Source organism: Moschus berezovskii, chromosome 27 (assembly GCF_049115385.1).
Source record: "Moschus berezovskii isolate FMDL1 chromosome 27, NW_MosBer_1.0, whole genome shotgun sequence".
NCBI classification, from domain to species: domain Eukaryota; kingdom Metazoa; phylum Chordata; class Mammalia; order Artiodactyla; family Moschidae; genus Moschus; species Moschus berezovskii.
The window spans coordinates 6,222,218-6,238,746 of NC_142486.1; positions in this window are offsets into that span (position 1 = coordinate 6,222,218).

A 16,529-nucleotide genomic window follows, 5' to 3' on the forward strand; every position below is an offset into this window, starting at 1 on the left:
CTTGAATTTTTATGTGTATGTCTTCACTCCAAAATCAGAAAATAGATATTATTTTTAAAAAAGAAAAGTAGTGCTCAGTGCCAAGAGGCAGAGCGGCACAAGGTGTCAGTGGCTGTGGACGTGGCACGTGTGGTTCAAATCCCAGGTCAGCATGAGCATCTAAGTTTCTCACTTTCCTCATCTATAAAATGGGAATGATTAGAGAGGGTTGTTGAGATTGAACAAGACAGCGCAGGGTCTCCTTTGAGGATGAAGAGAGACGCCCAGAGACAGAGATGAGGGAGATGAGAAAGAGGCTAGAACCTGGAGTGAGAGGCAGGACTGGACAGAGTCAGGGTATGAGGGGCTCAGCCAAAGGCGGGCTGCTGAGGCTGACGAGCCAGGGCTACACAGCCTTTCTGGGCTTCCCAGGTGGTTCAGTGGTAAAGAACCCGCCTGCCAATGCATAAGATGCAGGAGACGCGGTTCCATCACTGGGTTGGGAAGATTCCCTAGAGAAGGAAATGGCAACCCACTCCAGCATTCTTGCCCAGATAATCCCATGGACAGAGGGGCCTGGTGGGCTATAGTCCATGGAGTCACAAAGAGTAAGTCCAATATGACTGAGCATGCACGCAGCCCTTCTGCAAGATCAGAGGCCTGCAAAGAGTTAGAAGTTGAAAGAACAGGGTGTACTGGAATTATAAACCTCACAAAGCCGCTGGAGGAATGATCATCCCCTGCAAAGTCAGCCTGGACCCAGCCCTGCCTGCATGTGTGTGTGAGTCATTCAGTTGTGTCCGACTCTTTCGACCCCATGGACTGATTGTAGCCTGCCAGGCTCCTCCGCTGCTGCTGCTGCTAAGTCACTTCAGTCGTGTCCAACTCTGTGTGACCCCATAGACGGAAGCCCACCAGGCTCCCCCGTCCCTGGGATTCTCCAGGCAAGAACACTGGAGTTTCGCTCCTCTACTCATGGAATTCTCCAGGCAAGAATATTGGCGTGGGATGCTGTTTCCTTCTCCACCTGCCTACATGACACCTGTTAACAAACTCACCTGGGACTCCACATCCCTTTCTGGGGTCACTAAGGCACTTCCAATGCTGACTTCCTACTTTTGAAATGCCAGCAAAACAGGGAACTCTTGGACAGCACAGTCAAAGGTGAGAGGGCTCTCGAACATTCGAGTCAAGGAAACAGGAGCTGAGTGGGGGAGACCTTCAATGGTTTCGAACCAAAGGGGAGAGGAAAAACAAGGCCTCACAAATAATACCCTGCCTTATTTTTCATGGCCCGTTTTGCCCACTGAGATCATATTTCAGCTCTGAAGGGAGATTTCTATCAAGGATTACTAGGATCATGTCAAAAAGACTCTGGAGCAAACCTGAAGAGATTCCCAGTGGCCAGAAGATGGAATAATTTGAGCAGCAAGAAAGATAAGAACTGAGAAAAGATTGAAAGATGAATATGGTTAAATTCATGAGTTCATTCATGAGTAATGACCAAGAAATTGCTCACCTATGGACGAAGCCAGAGCATCACTTGGTTATTTTGAAAACTTGTTAGTAAAGGGAAAAGTCAAGCATCTGTCTGCCTCCATGATGCCACTCAAGAGGAGTTTTTCTTTTGGGGACTATTCCAGCTAATAAATGAAGATAGAATTGTAGAATTGGAGTATTACCATGAAGGAATGGATCCAGGCATTGAGTTTTAACAACTAACACCATCCATCACATTACAAGGGACAATCAGACATTCTCGATGTCCTGTTGGAAGAAGGCACCACCACCTATGAAGTGTTCTGCCCCTCCCAAATAGAACCTAGGACTATGATCAAGCCTCTAGATGCCACTACCAGTTACAGGAAATACAGAGGAGAGGGGAACACATTGAATATCAGGGGATACCATCAACGAAATCTGGACTGTGGGAAACACCTCAGGGCAAACCACCTGCCTCCAGGGAAAATAAAGAGATGGAGAAAAAACCCATAGATTCAAAGACAAAGAGAAAGATATTGTCCATTGCAATTTACGGACCTTATTTGGATCCTGACTCAATCAAATAAACTTTTAAAAATTGATTTCTTGGATTTATGAGACAATCGGGATTATGACCAGAGGCTGAATATTTGATCATATTAAGGAATTATTTTTTTTAGGCATGATAATGTATGTGGTTGTGTGTTTTTGAGTCCTTAAAGAGACAGTACAACAATATTAATGAGATAAATTATGTGAGGTCTGGAATTGGCTTCAAAATAAAAAGGAAAAGGAGAAAGTATGGGGGAGGGGCGGTAGATGAAACAAGCATGGCCATGAGTTGATCATTGTTGAGGCTGGTAGAATATTTGTCTATGCTTGAGTCTCTTTGAAATTTTCCACAATAAAAAGTGCTGTTGTGTTTTTAAAAGTCAGTGTGATGAGTCAAAAATTTTCCTCCTTTGAAAAAAAAATGAGGGTTGTGAGTACACAGTCTAGGAAGTCCCTCCCAGGTCACACTCCCTGTCTAATTAAAAATAACCTTTTATTTTTACAAAGCAATATATATGCATTGTAGAAAGTTACCAAATACTGAAAAGAAAAAATAAACACCGTATTTCCATCACCCAGAGGTTACCATTTCACAGCTTCCTTTGTAACATTACAGAACTTTTCCTATGCATATATATGTTTTTTAACAAAACAAGATTATCTTGCACGTGATGTTTTGAAAGCTGCCATTCTCTGTTAATGGTCTCTACTTCCTCATGTCAATAGGTTTTATCTTATCTACTATCCAGGCTATACGTACATTTCCCTAATTGTGCCCCAAAGTGTTCCGTGTCTTAGTCAGCATGGGCTGCCAAAACAAAACATCATAGACTGGATAGCTTAGACAACACACGTGTGTGGAGGCTGGGAAGTCCAAGATGAAGGTGCTGGCCGAGTCCATTCCTGGTGAGAGGCTTCTTACTGGCTTGCAGCCAGCTAGTCATCTTCTTACTGTGTCTTCACATGATGGAGAGCGAGCGGTTCTGGTCTTTTTTTTCAGTTCAGTTCAGTCGCTCAGTCATGTGTGACTCTTTGTGACCCTATGGACTGCAGCACACACACCAGGCCTCCCTACCCATCACCAACTTCCGGAGTTTACTCAAACTCATGCCCATTGAGTCAGTGATGCCATCCAACCATGTCATCCTCTGTCGTCTCCTTCTCCTCCTGCCTTCAATCTTTTCCAGCATCAGGGTCTTTTCTAAGGAGTCAGTTCTTCGCATCAGGTGGCCAAAGTATTAGAGTTTCAGCTTCAGCATCAGTCCTTCCAATGAATATTCAGGACTGATTTCCTATAGGAAGGACTGGTTGGATCTCCTTGCAGTTCAAGGGACTCTCACTATAACTCACACTCCCTAATGCCTGGTTTTTCCCTCAAGGCGCCTCTACCATTTTAGGCACAAAGAGTTAGAGCCTCTTGCTAGTCATACTCAGGTGCCCCAATAGATGCACCTTCAGAGAGGCAGCCCATCCAGAGGGTCCAGCTTCCATTGCTCCTCTGCCAACTCTGAATTGCCCTCAGGATGAAGGGAGGAGCCTATTGCCTGGGGACTCATCCAGGCCACCCACTGGCCTCTGCCACCACCCCAGGGCAGTCTTTTGCCACCAAAAATGGCTGGCAGTCAGATATAGCAGGCTGGAGGCACCAGAGATGGTGTCACCACCATTTCAAAAAATTTCCACTGACCAAGTGGTGACCTTATGCTGATTGTGTTTGACATTCCTGCCTGGAATGGCGAGATGTACACATTCCAGAGATTTCAGAGTCATGAGGGAGACTTTCTGGGAAAATTAGAAACAGAGGGAAATTTTTAAATATATATATATATATTAATTATTTCACTGCCCATTCAGATATGAAATCACTTGACTCATTTAATAACCAAAAAATTCATCCTTACATTTGGGTCATAAAATTGTCATGGTTGGTCTTCTTAGAGATAAGGAAATCTGAAAACTGGAAGATGCCTCCCTGCTTTATTTTGAGGTAGGGGCTGGGTAAGTGGCAAGGTCTGTGGGGAAAAGTTCTCCTCTCCTTCATTTTTCTTCTTTTTCCATCTAGTTCAGTTGGTAAAGAATCTGCCTGCAATGTGGAAGACTTGGGTTCAATCCCTGGTTTGGGAAGATCCCCTGGAGAAGGGAAAGGCTACCCACTCCAGTATTCTGGCCTAGAGAATTCCATAGACTGTATCGTCTGTGGGGTTGCAAAGAGTCGGACACAACTGAGTGATTTTCACTTTTCCCACCTAGCAGGTCCCAAGACAAGAGAAACAAGACAGCTCCTAGTAGGAACTTTGTACCGAGCCAAAGCCATACACCCAGAGTGGGAAGGAGAGTCAACTTCTAGAATTCCCTCCTGGGGTCAGGGTGGGGATTATCTACCTCCTTCCCAAGAAAAGAGTAGAAGTCTGCCCACCCAACCTTGCCGTCCTCAGTCACTGCTTCAAAAGAGGCCTGCCCCCAGCCCACCCTTCCAGTGATGGATGGAAGATTTCCCTTCTATTGCCATTCTGAAGTGGGGGACAGGGGACTCTTTGGGAGACAGGGCATTGCCCTGTCCACCAGCAGACCATGGTTCTTTACACCGTGGAAAGAGCAGCCACTTGGGCTCTGCAGTGTGTGCAGTGGGGGAGGGTTCAAGGGGACAGCAGAGGGGACAGCCATCGCTCCTGGAGGTGCAGATGAAGAAATGGCATCGAACCACTAGATCAATGCAGGGAGAGGATGGACAGGGTACAGCTTTAGATGAGTCCTGCCAAGGAGGAAACTGCTATCCCTCCCAGAAGAGTAAGTGCGATGAGCTCAGGTGGCCAGAAAGTGACCTAGGGATGCCCACACCCGGGATGGGCCCAGTGGACAAGAGTCCCTGACCCTGGTGATGTTGTAGCCCAAGGGGAGACTCTGCCACCAGGTGATGTGCTAACCGCATGGCTCTCAACTGGGCGATTCTGCTCCCTGAGGGGACATCTGGCAATATTACTGGTTGTCACAACTGAGAATGGAATTGCTCCTGGCATCTGGCAGGTAGAGGCCAGAGTGGCTGCCTAAGGATTCTATAAGGCATAGGACAGCTCCCCCACCAGCAACTGGTCTGAAAGAAGCCTCTGGTCTGAAATGTCAATAGCACTGCAAAGTCTTGAGTCTTGCAGCTAAGCAGCCCTGAGTTAGAGCTTAAGCCCTTAACCTTTAGAATATGGTACCTTGAGATTCCTATAGTAAAACCTAACAGCTTTATTTCATCCACCAGCTTTTGTATTTTTTTGAGTATGACAGTAAGACTTCTTATTTCTAACTCAGACTGGGTGGGGGTGGGGAATTACTTCTAACCTTTATCACTTGCTAACATTTATATTATGTCCTGTTAACAACTAGTTATTGACCCCTGATATATGTACAATGAAAGCTCTGAAATTACATTTCTATTTTTTTAGATGTTTTTGTTGTTGTTGTTCAGTCACTAAGTCATGTCCAACTCTTTGCAACCCCATGGACTGCAGCCCACCAGGTTCCTCTGTCCATGGGATTTTCCAGGCAAGAATACTGGAGTGGGTTGCCATTTCCTTCTGCAGGGGTTCTTCCCGAACTAGGAACTGAACCTGCATCTCCTGTATTGGCAGGTGGATTCTTTACCACTGAGCCACCAGGGAAACCCTTAGACCAGTTTTATGGACATGTAATTTACATATAACAAAACATACCCAATTCAAGTCCACAGTTTGATGAGTTTGGACAACTCTATACGCCTGCATCCATAAGTTAAGGAAAAAAAAACAAAACACCTAAAGGATGGGGGTGGGAGGGAGACACAAGAGGGAGGGGATATGTGTATTCTCATAGCTGATTCATGTTGTTGTACAGCAGAAAACAACACAATATTGTAAAGAAATTATCCTCCAATTAAAAATAAGTTTAAAAAAAAACTGTACTTAGATTTATGGAGCAAAGATTAGAAATGTAGACTTTGAAGTCGATCAGACCTTGGTTCAAATCCCAGCTCTGTCATCCACTAAGCCTGTTTTCTCTTCAGTAAAATTGGATTAATGATATCCACCAAAGGGGCTATCCTGAGGATTAAACTGACACACTTGAAGCATTTAGCTCAGAGCCTGCCTGGTTCATAGTGAAGTGCTTCAGCAGTGGTCATAATTATCATGATGCATTCTCAACGTTTCATGATATGCTTGTCTAATAGAGTCCTTTTTTTTCCGCATCTATGTGTCTTTCCAGAATGATCACACTTTTCTGAAGGTTATAATAATAATATACACGTGTGGTTCCCAGACTGGTATTTCCAACCTCTCTCCTGGCTCCAGAAGAACAGGTCAGTTTCCTGCAATTGTTATCTTCCCCTTAAACCACCTGCCATGTCTTAGGCTGCCCGGCTCCATGGCATCACGTCCAGTCTGAGGAGGCAGAAATACCTGCATCCTTTCTCTCTCACATGTGCCCTTTATTCATAAGGATGTCTTTTTAACTGCTTCAAAACAGACCCAAACAACAGTGGTTTTACTGAAATGGGAGGTTATTTCTTGCTCATACAAGCATCTGCTGCTGCTAAGTCACTTCAGTCGTGCCGACTCTGTGCGACCCCATATACGGCAGCCCACCAGGCTCCCCCGTCCCTGGGATTTTCCAGGCAAGAACACTGGAGTGGGTTGCCATTTCCTTCTCCAATGCATGAAAGTGAAGTCACTCAGTCGTGTCTGACTCTTAGCGACCCCATGGACTGCAGCCTACCGGGCTCCTCCGTCCATGGGATTTTCCAGGCAAGAGTACTGACATAAGCAATCCAGAGCATATCTGGAGGCTCCAGGCTATCAGGGGACAGGCTCTTGCTCTTTCTACTTGGTTGCTCTGCATTCGAAGGCTGTTGCTTTTGCTCCCTGAGGTCTGAGTGGCTTACTACCAGGTCCACTTTTCAGGCAGCAGGATGGTGCTTGCTTACAATTCAACAGGCACCGTGTTTAATCTGCAGGCCACCTAAGAAGTTGTGGTTTTATTGGGTTGAACCATGTACAAATGCCATTTTTGTTGGTCAAATACACTCTTGGAAATTTCACATAATTCAACCCTATACCAGCTCTACTTTACAGACGAGGATCCTGACACAGAGATAAGTAACTTGCCCAAAGTCACACAGCAAGTAAGTGGCAGAGAAGGAACTGAGATCCAAAGCCTTCCTGGGAGCTGGACTGGTGGTAGTTTCTTCTGTGAGTAAGGTTTGGTTCCTCTGTCCACCACATGCTTATAACCAAGAGCAACATATGAACGCCGGAAAGCTAAACGGCCTCAAGAGCGAAACAGCAGTCACTCAATGCAGCTATGTTAGAATGTCACCAGGCCATTTGTAATTTTTTTCCCCAAATAAGTGTTAAGACAAGACTTTCTTTCTCTAGAAATTGAGGAGATAGAACAATGGCTCCAGAATGGTGTGGCCAGGAAGTCTCCTAAGAGGAAGAGCCTTCAGCTGAGTCTTGAAAGCAGAGGAGGGTCAGTGTCATGGTGATGGTGGAAGTGATATTTAGTGGTAATAATCCAATTCTGTGCCGTTTAATCCAAATTTGAGATGTTACTATGAAGCCTTGGGTTTCTGTCCTTACTGGGGTGTGTGCACATGTGGGGTGTGCACTCCAGCAGTGCACTTGTGGATTTCTTCCTGTTGTGTCACTTCACGCATCTCGCTTGTGTACGTGCGTTGGGGTGTGTCTCTCTGTGTCCCTGTATTTCCATCTTAGCATTCATTTCTCTCTCTCCCTCCCGTTCTTTCTTTATTTCTCTATCACTCCCTCTCTCTCATCATCTGTCTCTCCTCATCTTTGCTCTATAATTGGCCCCATATAAATCCAACTGTATCTTTTATTATGAGTTGCACACATTATATAGTTTGACATGCCCTGTCCCTAATTTAAAATACAAAGGGACAAAATGTTCTATGGCCTCATCTAAATCCCTTTCATTGCTCCTTCCCCTGGCCTTCGATTTAACTAATGTTTTATTTTTATCAAGTTAGACATAGACATCATTTTAAAAATCAAATACTTGAAGACTAATCCTGAAAGAAAAGCAATCCCACCTCATTATACTCTTGACCCGCGTCTCAGATTCAGTCATTTTCAAGTCTTTTGGTCGATCCTTCTGGTATGTACCTCCTGTTCCTAAACAGCATGCTTGTGCTTCTTTTTCTTGATTTTGTTCAGTTTTAGGTACTTAAAACAGAAAATGAGAATTTAACTCTTAAGCCTCAATCCACACACACACACACACACACACAACTCTTCCCCTTCTCCTATTCTCCCTAAAAAAAATTATATCCTAATTTTTGGTCAGAGTAGAATTCAGTATTTATAACATTATGTTAATGGCTTAGTTATGTCCGACTCTTTGCGACCCCATGGACTATAGCCCCTCAGGCTCTAGGCAAGAATACTGGAGGGGGTTGCCATTCTTTTCTCCAGAGGATCTTCCTGATCCAGGGATCAAACCCGGGTTTCCTGCATTGCAGGCGGATTCTTTACTGTCTGAGCCACTTGGGAAGCCCCGTTTATAACATTATTATTATTATACAAATATTATTTACAGCTGAGCCCATTGATAAGACTATGATTATATTTTCTTTCTTGGAGTTAACTGTCAAATTAACAAGGTTTGTTTGTCTAGTTTTCCAGCTGCCAATCACAAAATCAATCCCTGAAGGTAATGGATCAGCCTAATCGAACTGGGGCCATCTGTCCTGTGGCCTGTCAGTCACACTCTAGGTGGCTTGCTGTAGGCTGGGACACAGCTTCTGCTGGGACACCTTTCACCTCTCTCCCCTTCTCCTGTCCCTGAGTCCTGTTGTTTCCTCTCCCTTGGATTATTCCCTCCTTTTACTGGAGCCTCTCCTCCAACAGCTTCCTGGGAAAGTGTGCCAGGAAGATAATTTTTCTGCAGCTTCACATACCTGAGGGCTTCCCAAGTGGCACAGTGGTAAAGAATCTGCTTGCCAATGTAGGAGACACAAGAGACTCGGGTTCGATCCCTGAGTTGGGAAGATCCCCTGGAGAAGGAAATGACAACCCACTCCAGTATTCTTGCCTGCAGAATTCCATGGACAGAAGAGCCTGGTGGTTTATAGTCCATGGGGTCACAGAATCAGACATGACTGAGCAGACACACTTCAACAACTTTGCATACCTGAAAATGTCTTTTACCCTAACAGGACTGATAGTTTGGCGAAGTACAGAATTCGAGGCTTGCAACCATCTTTTCTCAGAATTTTTAAAAATTTCTTAATCAGTCTTTTTTAATAATAGCTTTTCAATAAGATGTATTAATATCATGCTTTTCCATGGAAAGACTGCTTTTTTAAAAATTGTGGTGTAACTGACATACAACGTTGCGTTAGTTTTAGGTGTACAACATAATGATTTGATGTAAGCATATCTCCTCCAAATTTTGAAGTCATTGCTTTATTATTGTCTTCTAGTTTTCAATAAAGTTGTTGAAAAGTCTGAAGTCATTCTGATTTCCTTTTCTTTCTATAAACTTGCAGGATCTTAGCTTTGGCTTCTGCATTCTGAAATTTCAAGACTGTTTGTCTTCATATGAGCTAATTTTAATTCAGTGTATCAAATCACACTTGGGGCCTTCCTACTTAGAAATTTAGTTTCTTCAATCCTGTCAATTTTTCTAGAGGCTTGTTTTATTCTGATACTTTCTTCTTGTCTAATTTTTTGATGTTGACTCAGTCTCCTAAATGGATCCTTGAATTTTCTTATTTTTTGTGTGTGTCTTTGTTATTCCAAGGGCTTCCCTTATGGCTCAGCTGGTAAAGAATCTGCCTGCAATGTGGGAGATCTGGGTTCGATCCCAGGGTTGGGAAGATCCCCTGGAGAAGGGAAAGGCTACCCACTCCATTTTTCTAGCCTGGAGAATTCCATGGACTGTATAGTCCATGGGGTTGCTAAGGGTCGGACATGGCTGAGCGACTTTCACTTCGCTTGTCATTTGTTCTACAGATTTTTTTTTCACCTATTTTCCAACATTTCTGCTGAATTTTTCATTTTCAATACCATAGTTTTAATTTTTAAGAGCTTTTTTGGGGGGGTTCTCTGAATGTTCTTTTTATATGATCTTTTGTATTTATTTCAAGGATGAAATATCAATCTTATCTATCCAACAACTAACAATATTAATTTTTTTCTCTAAGATTTTCTTCTGCTTCTACCTCTCCCAAAGTCATTTTTTTTTTTTTTTTTTCTCTTTGCTGCTTTGGATGCTGTCGTTTATGGTCAAAGGCTGGTATGACCTTTCAGGTCTCCGTTTATATGTCAGTATCCAAAGATCTTTCTCTTAAGCCAGTCAGTTAATCCAGAAAAAAAAGAAAGTGAAAGCATTAGTCACTCAGTCATGTTGGAGGCTCCTCTGTCCATGGAATTCTCCAGGTAAGAATACTAGAGTCGGTAGCCATTCCCTTCCCCAGGGGATCTTCCTGACCCAGGGAGCGAACTCAGGTCTCCTGCATTCCAGGCAAATTTTTGTTTAACCATCAGAGCCACCGGAAAAACCCCGGAATCCAGAGAGGACTCCATCAGTCATCATTGAGGGTGTGGGCATCATAGTCTTAGCTTCCAACACTGAAAAAGACAAATGAAGGGAGAGGGCCTCCTGGAGGTCTCCCTTGCCCTGTTAAACCCCCTTCCCTCAGCTGTGTTACACCCTCTGACCCAGACTTCCTCTTGCTATACCTCTCCAGACAGTCAGCATCACATCTTCAGCCTGGATTGGTGGAGGGACAGTCATCTTGCTCAGGATGAGGAAGGGGAACTAAGAATCTGTTTATCAACTTTATTTTAACTGTGGTAAAGTACCCTTAACATAAAATGCATCATCTTAACCAGCATACAGTTCACTAGTGTCAGATCCATTCACACTATTGAGCAACCCATCTCCAGAACCCTTCATCTTGCAAAACTCACACTCTGTCCCTGTTAAACTCCCGATTCCTCCTCCCTCCAGCCCCTGCCAACCGCCATCCTACTTCCCATCTCCATTTGAGACTTTTAAGTACCTCAGCAAAGTGGAATCACACAGTATCTGCCCTTTTGTGGCTGGTATATTTCCCTTAACATAATGCCCTCAAGATATGTCCGTGTTGTGGCAGGTGTCATAATGTCCTTCCTTTTTAAGGCTGAAAATATTCCATTGCATATAAATACCACATTTTGTTTATGCATTATCTGCCAATGAATATTTGGGTTGCTTCCACCTTTTGGTGGAATGATACTGCTAATACTTGTGAATAACCCTGCTATGAACATGGGTGTACAAAATTTTTCATAAACTGTTGCCTGATCTCTTTGTTCAACTCTATTTCACTGCTTGCCATTTTCAGGGATATCTGGTCTCTCTAACATCTGAGCCTTTCTGGGATCTGTGGCACCAGCCAGCTTTCTGCTGAGATCCCCCATTGCTAGCTCAGGTCTTAGCTGTCTTTGGTCTGCTATGAGGCACTTGCCATGGTCCATCGGCTTTTCAACTTCAAAACATTTTGTTATCATTTTCTCCTTTTCGTCCTCTTTATCCACGAGGGTTTGTATCTTAAAAGAAAAACTTAAACTATCATTTCAGTGGTGTTTCAGGAAGGAGAAGAGGTAAATGTCAATGTACCTTAGTCTTTACTTAGTCTCTAAATTATGGTCCTTCTGATTGATATCATTTCTGATTATTTTCCCTCTTGTGGGTAAGTGACTTTCAATTTTTTTTTTCATATACATGATTATGAAAAACAGTAACAGTTCCTCAAAAAGTTCAACTGAGTTACCAAATCACCTAGCAATTCCACTCACAGGCATATGCCGAAGAGAATTATAGACCTATGTCCAGGGAATTCCCTGGTGGTTCAGTGGTTGACTCTGTGCTTTCACTGTGGAGGGCCAGGGTTCGATCCCTGGTTGGGGAACAAAGATCCCACAAGCCAATAAAAAATAAAAATAAATAAACATATATTCACACCAAAACGAATATATATGAACATTCATTGCAGCATTATTCATAATAGCTAAAAAGTAGCAACTATTCAGATGTTCATTAGCAGACGAATGGAAACACAAAATGTGATTTATCTACAGAGTGAAATGTTATCTAGCCATAGAAATGAACTACTGACACATACAACAGGATGAACCTTGAAAACATGGTGCCAAGTGAAAGAAACCAGACACAAATAGGTTACATATTGTAGGAATCCATTTATGTGATTATACTAGAAACCACCAACTGTACACTTCAAGATGGTGAATTTTGTGGTATAGGGATTACACCTCAATTTCTTTTTTGGCCATGATGCAAGGCTGGTGGGATCTTAGTGCCCAGATCAGGGATTGAACCTGGGTCCGCCACAGTGAGAGCTCAGAGTCTTAACCACTGGACCATCAGGAAACTCCCTCATTTTTTTTTTAATGTATGTGGGTGAGAGGAAGAGCAAAAACTAGGACAAAAAAAATCTTTTTTTCCCCTTTTTTTGGCCTGTGCCACACAGTATGTGGGATCTTAGTGCCCCCACCAGTGATCAAATCCATGGGGTGGAAGCACAGAGTCCTAACTGCTTACCAGGGACAAAAAAATTTTAAAGTAAGAGACATAAAAATGCGATAGTATATTAATTTCTTTTTTTTTGTTATGGTCCATGGAGAGGTGGAATGTGAAGATCAAGATCTACCTCATGGGCTAAACCTCTGACGTTCACATAATATTTAATCATCACACAGCTGGGATAGGCCATGATGCTGAGAAAGAAAAAAAACTCTGGTGGAAGCAGACGACCACAGCAGCAAGATCACAACCAGGCTTCTCCACTGGCTCAGCGGTAAAGAATCTGCCTGCCAATGCAGGAGATACAGGTTCGATCCCTGGGTCAGGAATATCCCCAGAGGAGGAAATGGAAACCCATTCCAGTGATCTTGCCTGAAAAAAGTCCCCGGGGAAGATCCCACATGCTGTGGAGCAAGTAAGCCTGTGTGCAACAACTACTGATCCAGTGCTCTAGAGCCCGGGAGCAAAAACTACTGAGCCCACGTTCCCCAACTATTGAAGACCACACGTTCTAGGGTCTGCGCTCTGCAACAAGAGAAGCCACTGCAATGAGAAGCCGGCACATGGTAACAAGAAGAGCAGCCCCCACTCGCCACAACTAGAGAAAAGAGCCACACAGCAACGAAGACCCAAAATGGTCATAAAGAAATAAATATTTTTTAAAAATCACAACCCAATGAGAAAGCCAGCATTCGAGTCTCAACTCTGTCCCTTGTGTCTCTTGTTCTTATCTGTAAAGTGAGAAGTTTGGATTAAATCCTGAACCCTACTCAGATAAGATTTAGTAGTTCTGGGTTGAGGCCCAGAAATCCGAATTTTTTTTTAAGTTCCCACGTGTTTCTGATGCCTATCTATGTTCAGAATCCACTTTTGAGAAAAAGGAGTATTCCAATGGTTAAAAAAAAAAAATCATGTCAGAACTTCCCTGGCAGTTCAATGGTTAAGACTCCGAGTTTCCAATGCAGGGGGCACAGGTTCAACCCCTAGTCAGGGAACTAACATCCCATATTCCCCATGGTGCAACCAAAAAGTAAAATAAATTTTAAAAAAGAAGATAAAAAATCATATCAAACTGTGTGCATTCTGAGACTCTTGAACTTCAGAAATTCTTTTAATGAAAGGTCAATCGATTAAAAAGGTCAGACACCCCCCCCATTGAATACTAAGTATATCTGCCAATAAGAAACGTGTAACAAATATAGTTATTCTGGAGCAGAGCTGGAATCAAGTCCCTCTGTCTGGGACCCGACTTGAAAGGGTAAGTATATATGCAGCTCATTCCCACACTCCATGCTCTTTAAAAAGCCTCAGTGGCCTTTACCTGTCCTGTCCCCCATGCTTGGAATACTCTTCCAATCATCCTAGACAATTCTTACGAACCCTCCAAGACCCAGTAAATTTCCTTTCCTTCAGAAAGCCTCTTTGACCTCTCTCGCTGAGCTAATGCCCCATTCAAAGGGGACGACAGAGAATGAGATGGCTGGATGGCATCACTGACTCGATGGACATGAGTTTGAGTGAACTCCGGGAGTTGGTGATGGACAGGGAGGCCTGGCGTGCTGTGATTCATGGGGTTGCAAAGAGTCGGACACGACTGAGCGACTGAACTGAACTGAACTGAATGCTCTATGTTCATCAGCCATCACGGCACTGAGCTCTAACAAATTACCTCAAAACATAGTGGCGTGAAACAACAATAATAACTTATTATCTCCCAGGGTCTATGGGTCAGGAACTGAGGACATGGATTGTCTCTGCCCCACGATGTTTGGGGCCTCAGCTGGAAGACTGGAAGCTTGGAGGGCTGAAGCCACTTGCTGGCTGGACTGAAGCTGGAGGATTCCTTTTCCAGGTGGGTCATGCCCATGGCAGACGAGTTGGTGCTGGCTCTTCCCAGAGGTCTCATATCCTCCCCGTGTGGGCCTCCTGGCCAGCTGCTTGGGTGGCTCCGAGATAGGGCAGCTGGCTTCCCCCAGTATGGGCAATCCAAAAGACAGCAAGGTGGAAACACAGAGTCCTTTATGACCCAGCCTCAGAGGTCACACACTAGCGCTCCATCACATTCTATTTGTCAGAAGTAAGTCCCTAAGCCTAACAAACGCTAAAGGTGAGGGGAATTAGATTCTGGTTTTTGGAGGAAGGAGAATCATAGAATATATGGACATATTTTAGGACCACCACAACCACTGTGCATTACATAATAATTACACGTTTTGCTGTGGACACCCCCATAACATGCTCTGACACAGGGCCTGGCACCAAGGGAGCACTCAAAAGATATTTAGCAATTACTTGGATATCAGAGAATTTAATCCCCCGGACGACTGAGCAGTTGGACCTTCTCTGGCTTCTGAGAATGGGCTGAACAAACCAGGCTGTCTGATCACTCCTCCAAAGGCCCTCAACACTCTCCTAGCAGATCCCTCAGGCTTGGTTAGGACATTTCAAGGTTTAGGGTGGGATAGTAGTACAATGGGGCTTCCCACGTGGCGCAGTGGTAAAGAATCCACTTACCAATGCAGGAGACACAGGAGATGCAGGTCCAATCCCTTGGTCGGGAAGATCCCCTGGGGAAGGGAATAACTATCCACTCCAGTATTCCTGCCTGGAGAATTCCATGGCCAGAGAAGCCAGAGACTGGCGGGCTACAGTCCATGGGGTCACGAAGAGTTGAACACAACTGAGCAGAGTTGGACTGTGAAGAAAGCTGATTGCCGAAGAATTAATGTTTTTGAACTGTGGTGCTGGAGAAGATGAGAGTCCCTTGGACTGCAAGGAGATCCAACCAGTCCATCCTAAAGGAGATCAGTCCTGGGTGTTCATTGGAAGGACTGATGCTAAAGCTGAAACTCCAATACTTTGGCCACCTCATGTGAAGAGTTGACTCACTGGAAAAGACTCTGATGCTGGGAAGGATTGGGGGCGGGAGGAGAAGGGGACAACAGAGAATGAGATGGCTGGATGGCATCACCAACTCAATGGAGATGAGTTTGGGTGAACTCCGGGAGTTGGTAATGGACAGGGAGGCCTGGTGTGCTGTGATTCATGGGGTCGCAAAGAGTTAGACACGACTGAGCGACTGAATTGAACTGAACTGAGAAGCTGAGCTCATGCCTGTGTGCGCGCGCGGGCGCACACACACACACACACACACACACAGCAGTACAACACTATAAAGCTTAAAATACAGCACACATGTTCCAGAGACACAGTAAACTCAACATGTCCAAACCATGTGCTTGTCTCATTCCTAAACCTGCTGCTCCCCTGGTATCATCATTCCAGTTAAGGACATCAGAAACCCAGGCACTATTGAGCATTCCCACCTCTGCTTTCCGCCCTCCCCAGACCACTCAGATACTAAATCTTATAATGAGGTGCAGGGACCCAGGGGGAAACACCCAATTAGAATAGCGTGGGTATTTGGATCCATATGAACACTGAGTACTGTCTATGGACTGGATAAATGATATGTCTCATTTACACAGTTTCAAATTTAAATAACATGTTAATAACATGCTAAAGTACAAATTTACCTTAAAGTATTCCTGAATTCAGGACGTCTTTGGTAATATCAACAGTCTTCTTCATGGGGATCTGTGAAACCTTTTGGTGTTAAAGAGACATCCCTAAAATCAGCTCCCCAGATACATTTGCACCTGTGAAAAATGTAAACACATTATGAAATAGCCATACAATAGAATTCTAGACAGCCATGAATAGCAATTAAGAGGTACCTTAAGAACTGATATGGAATGATTTCCAAGATATACTGTTAACTGGAAAAGGCAAGTTGCGAAAGCAGTGGGCTACAAGTCAGACTTAGGCCTGCAATGGCACTGGGAACACTGGTGCACTTGGTTTCCCCCAGAGAAGAAAGCTGGAGACAAAGCTGGAGACCAGAGTCTGGAAATGAGGGTTGGGAAGAGATGCTTTTTGCAATA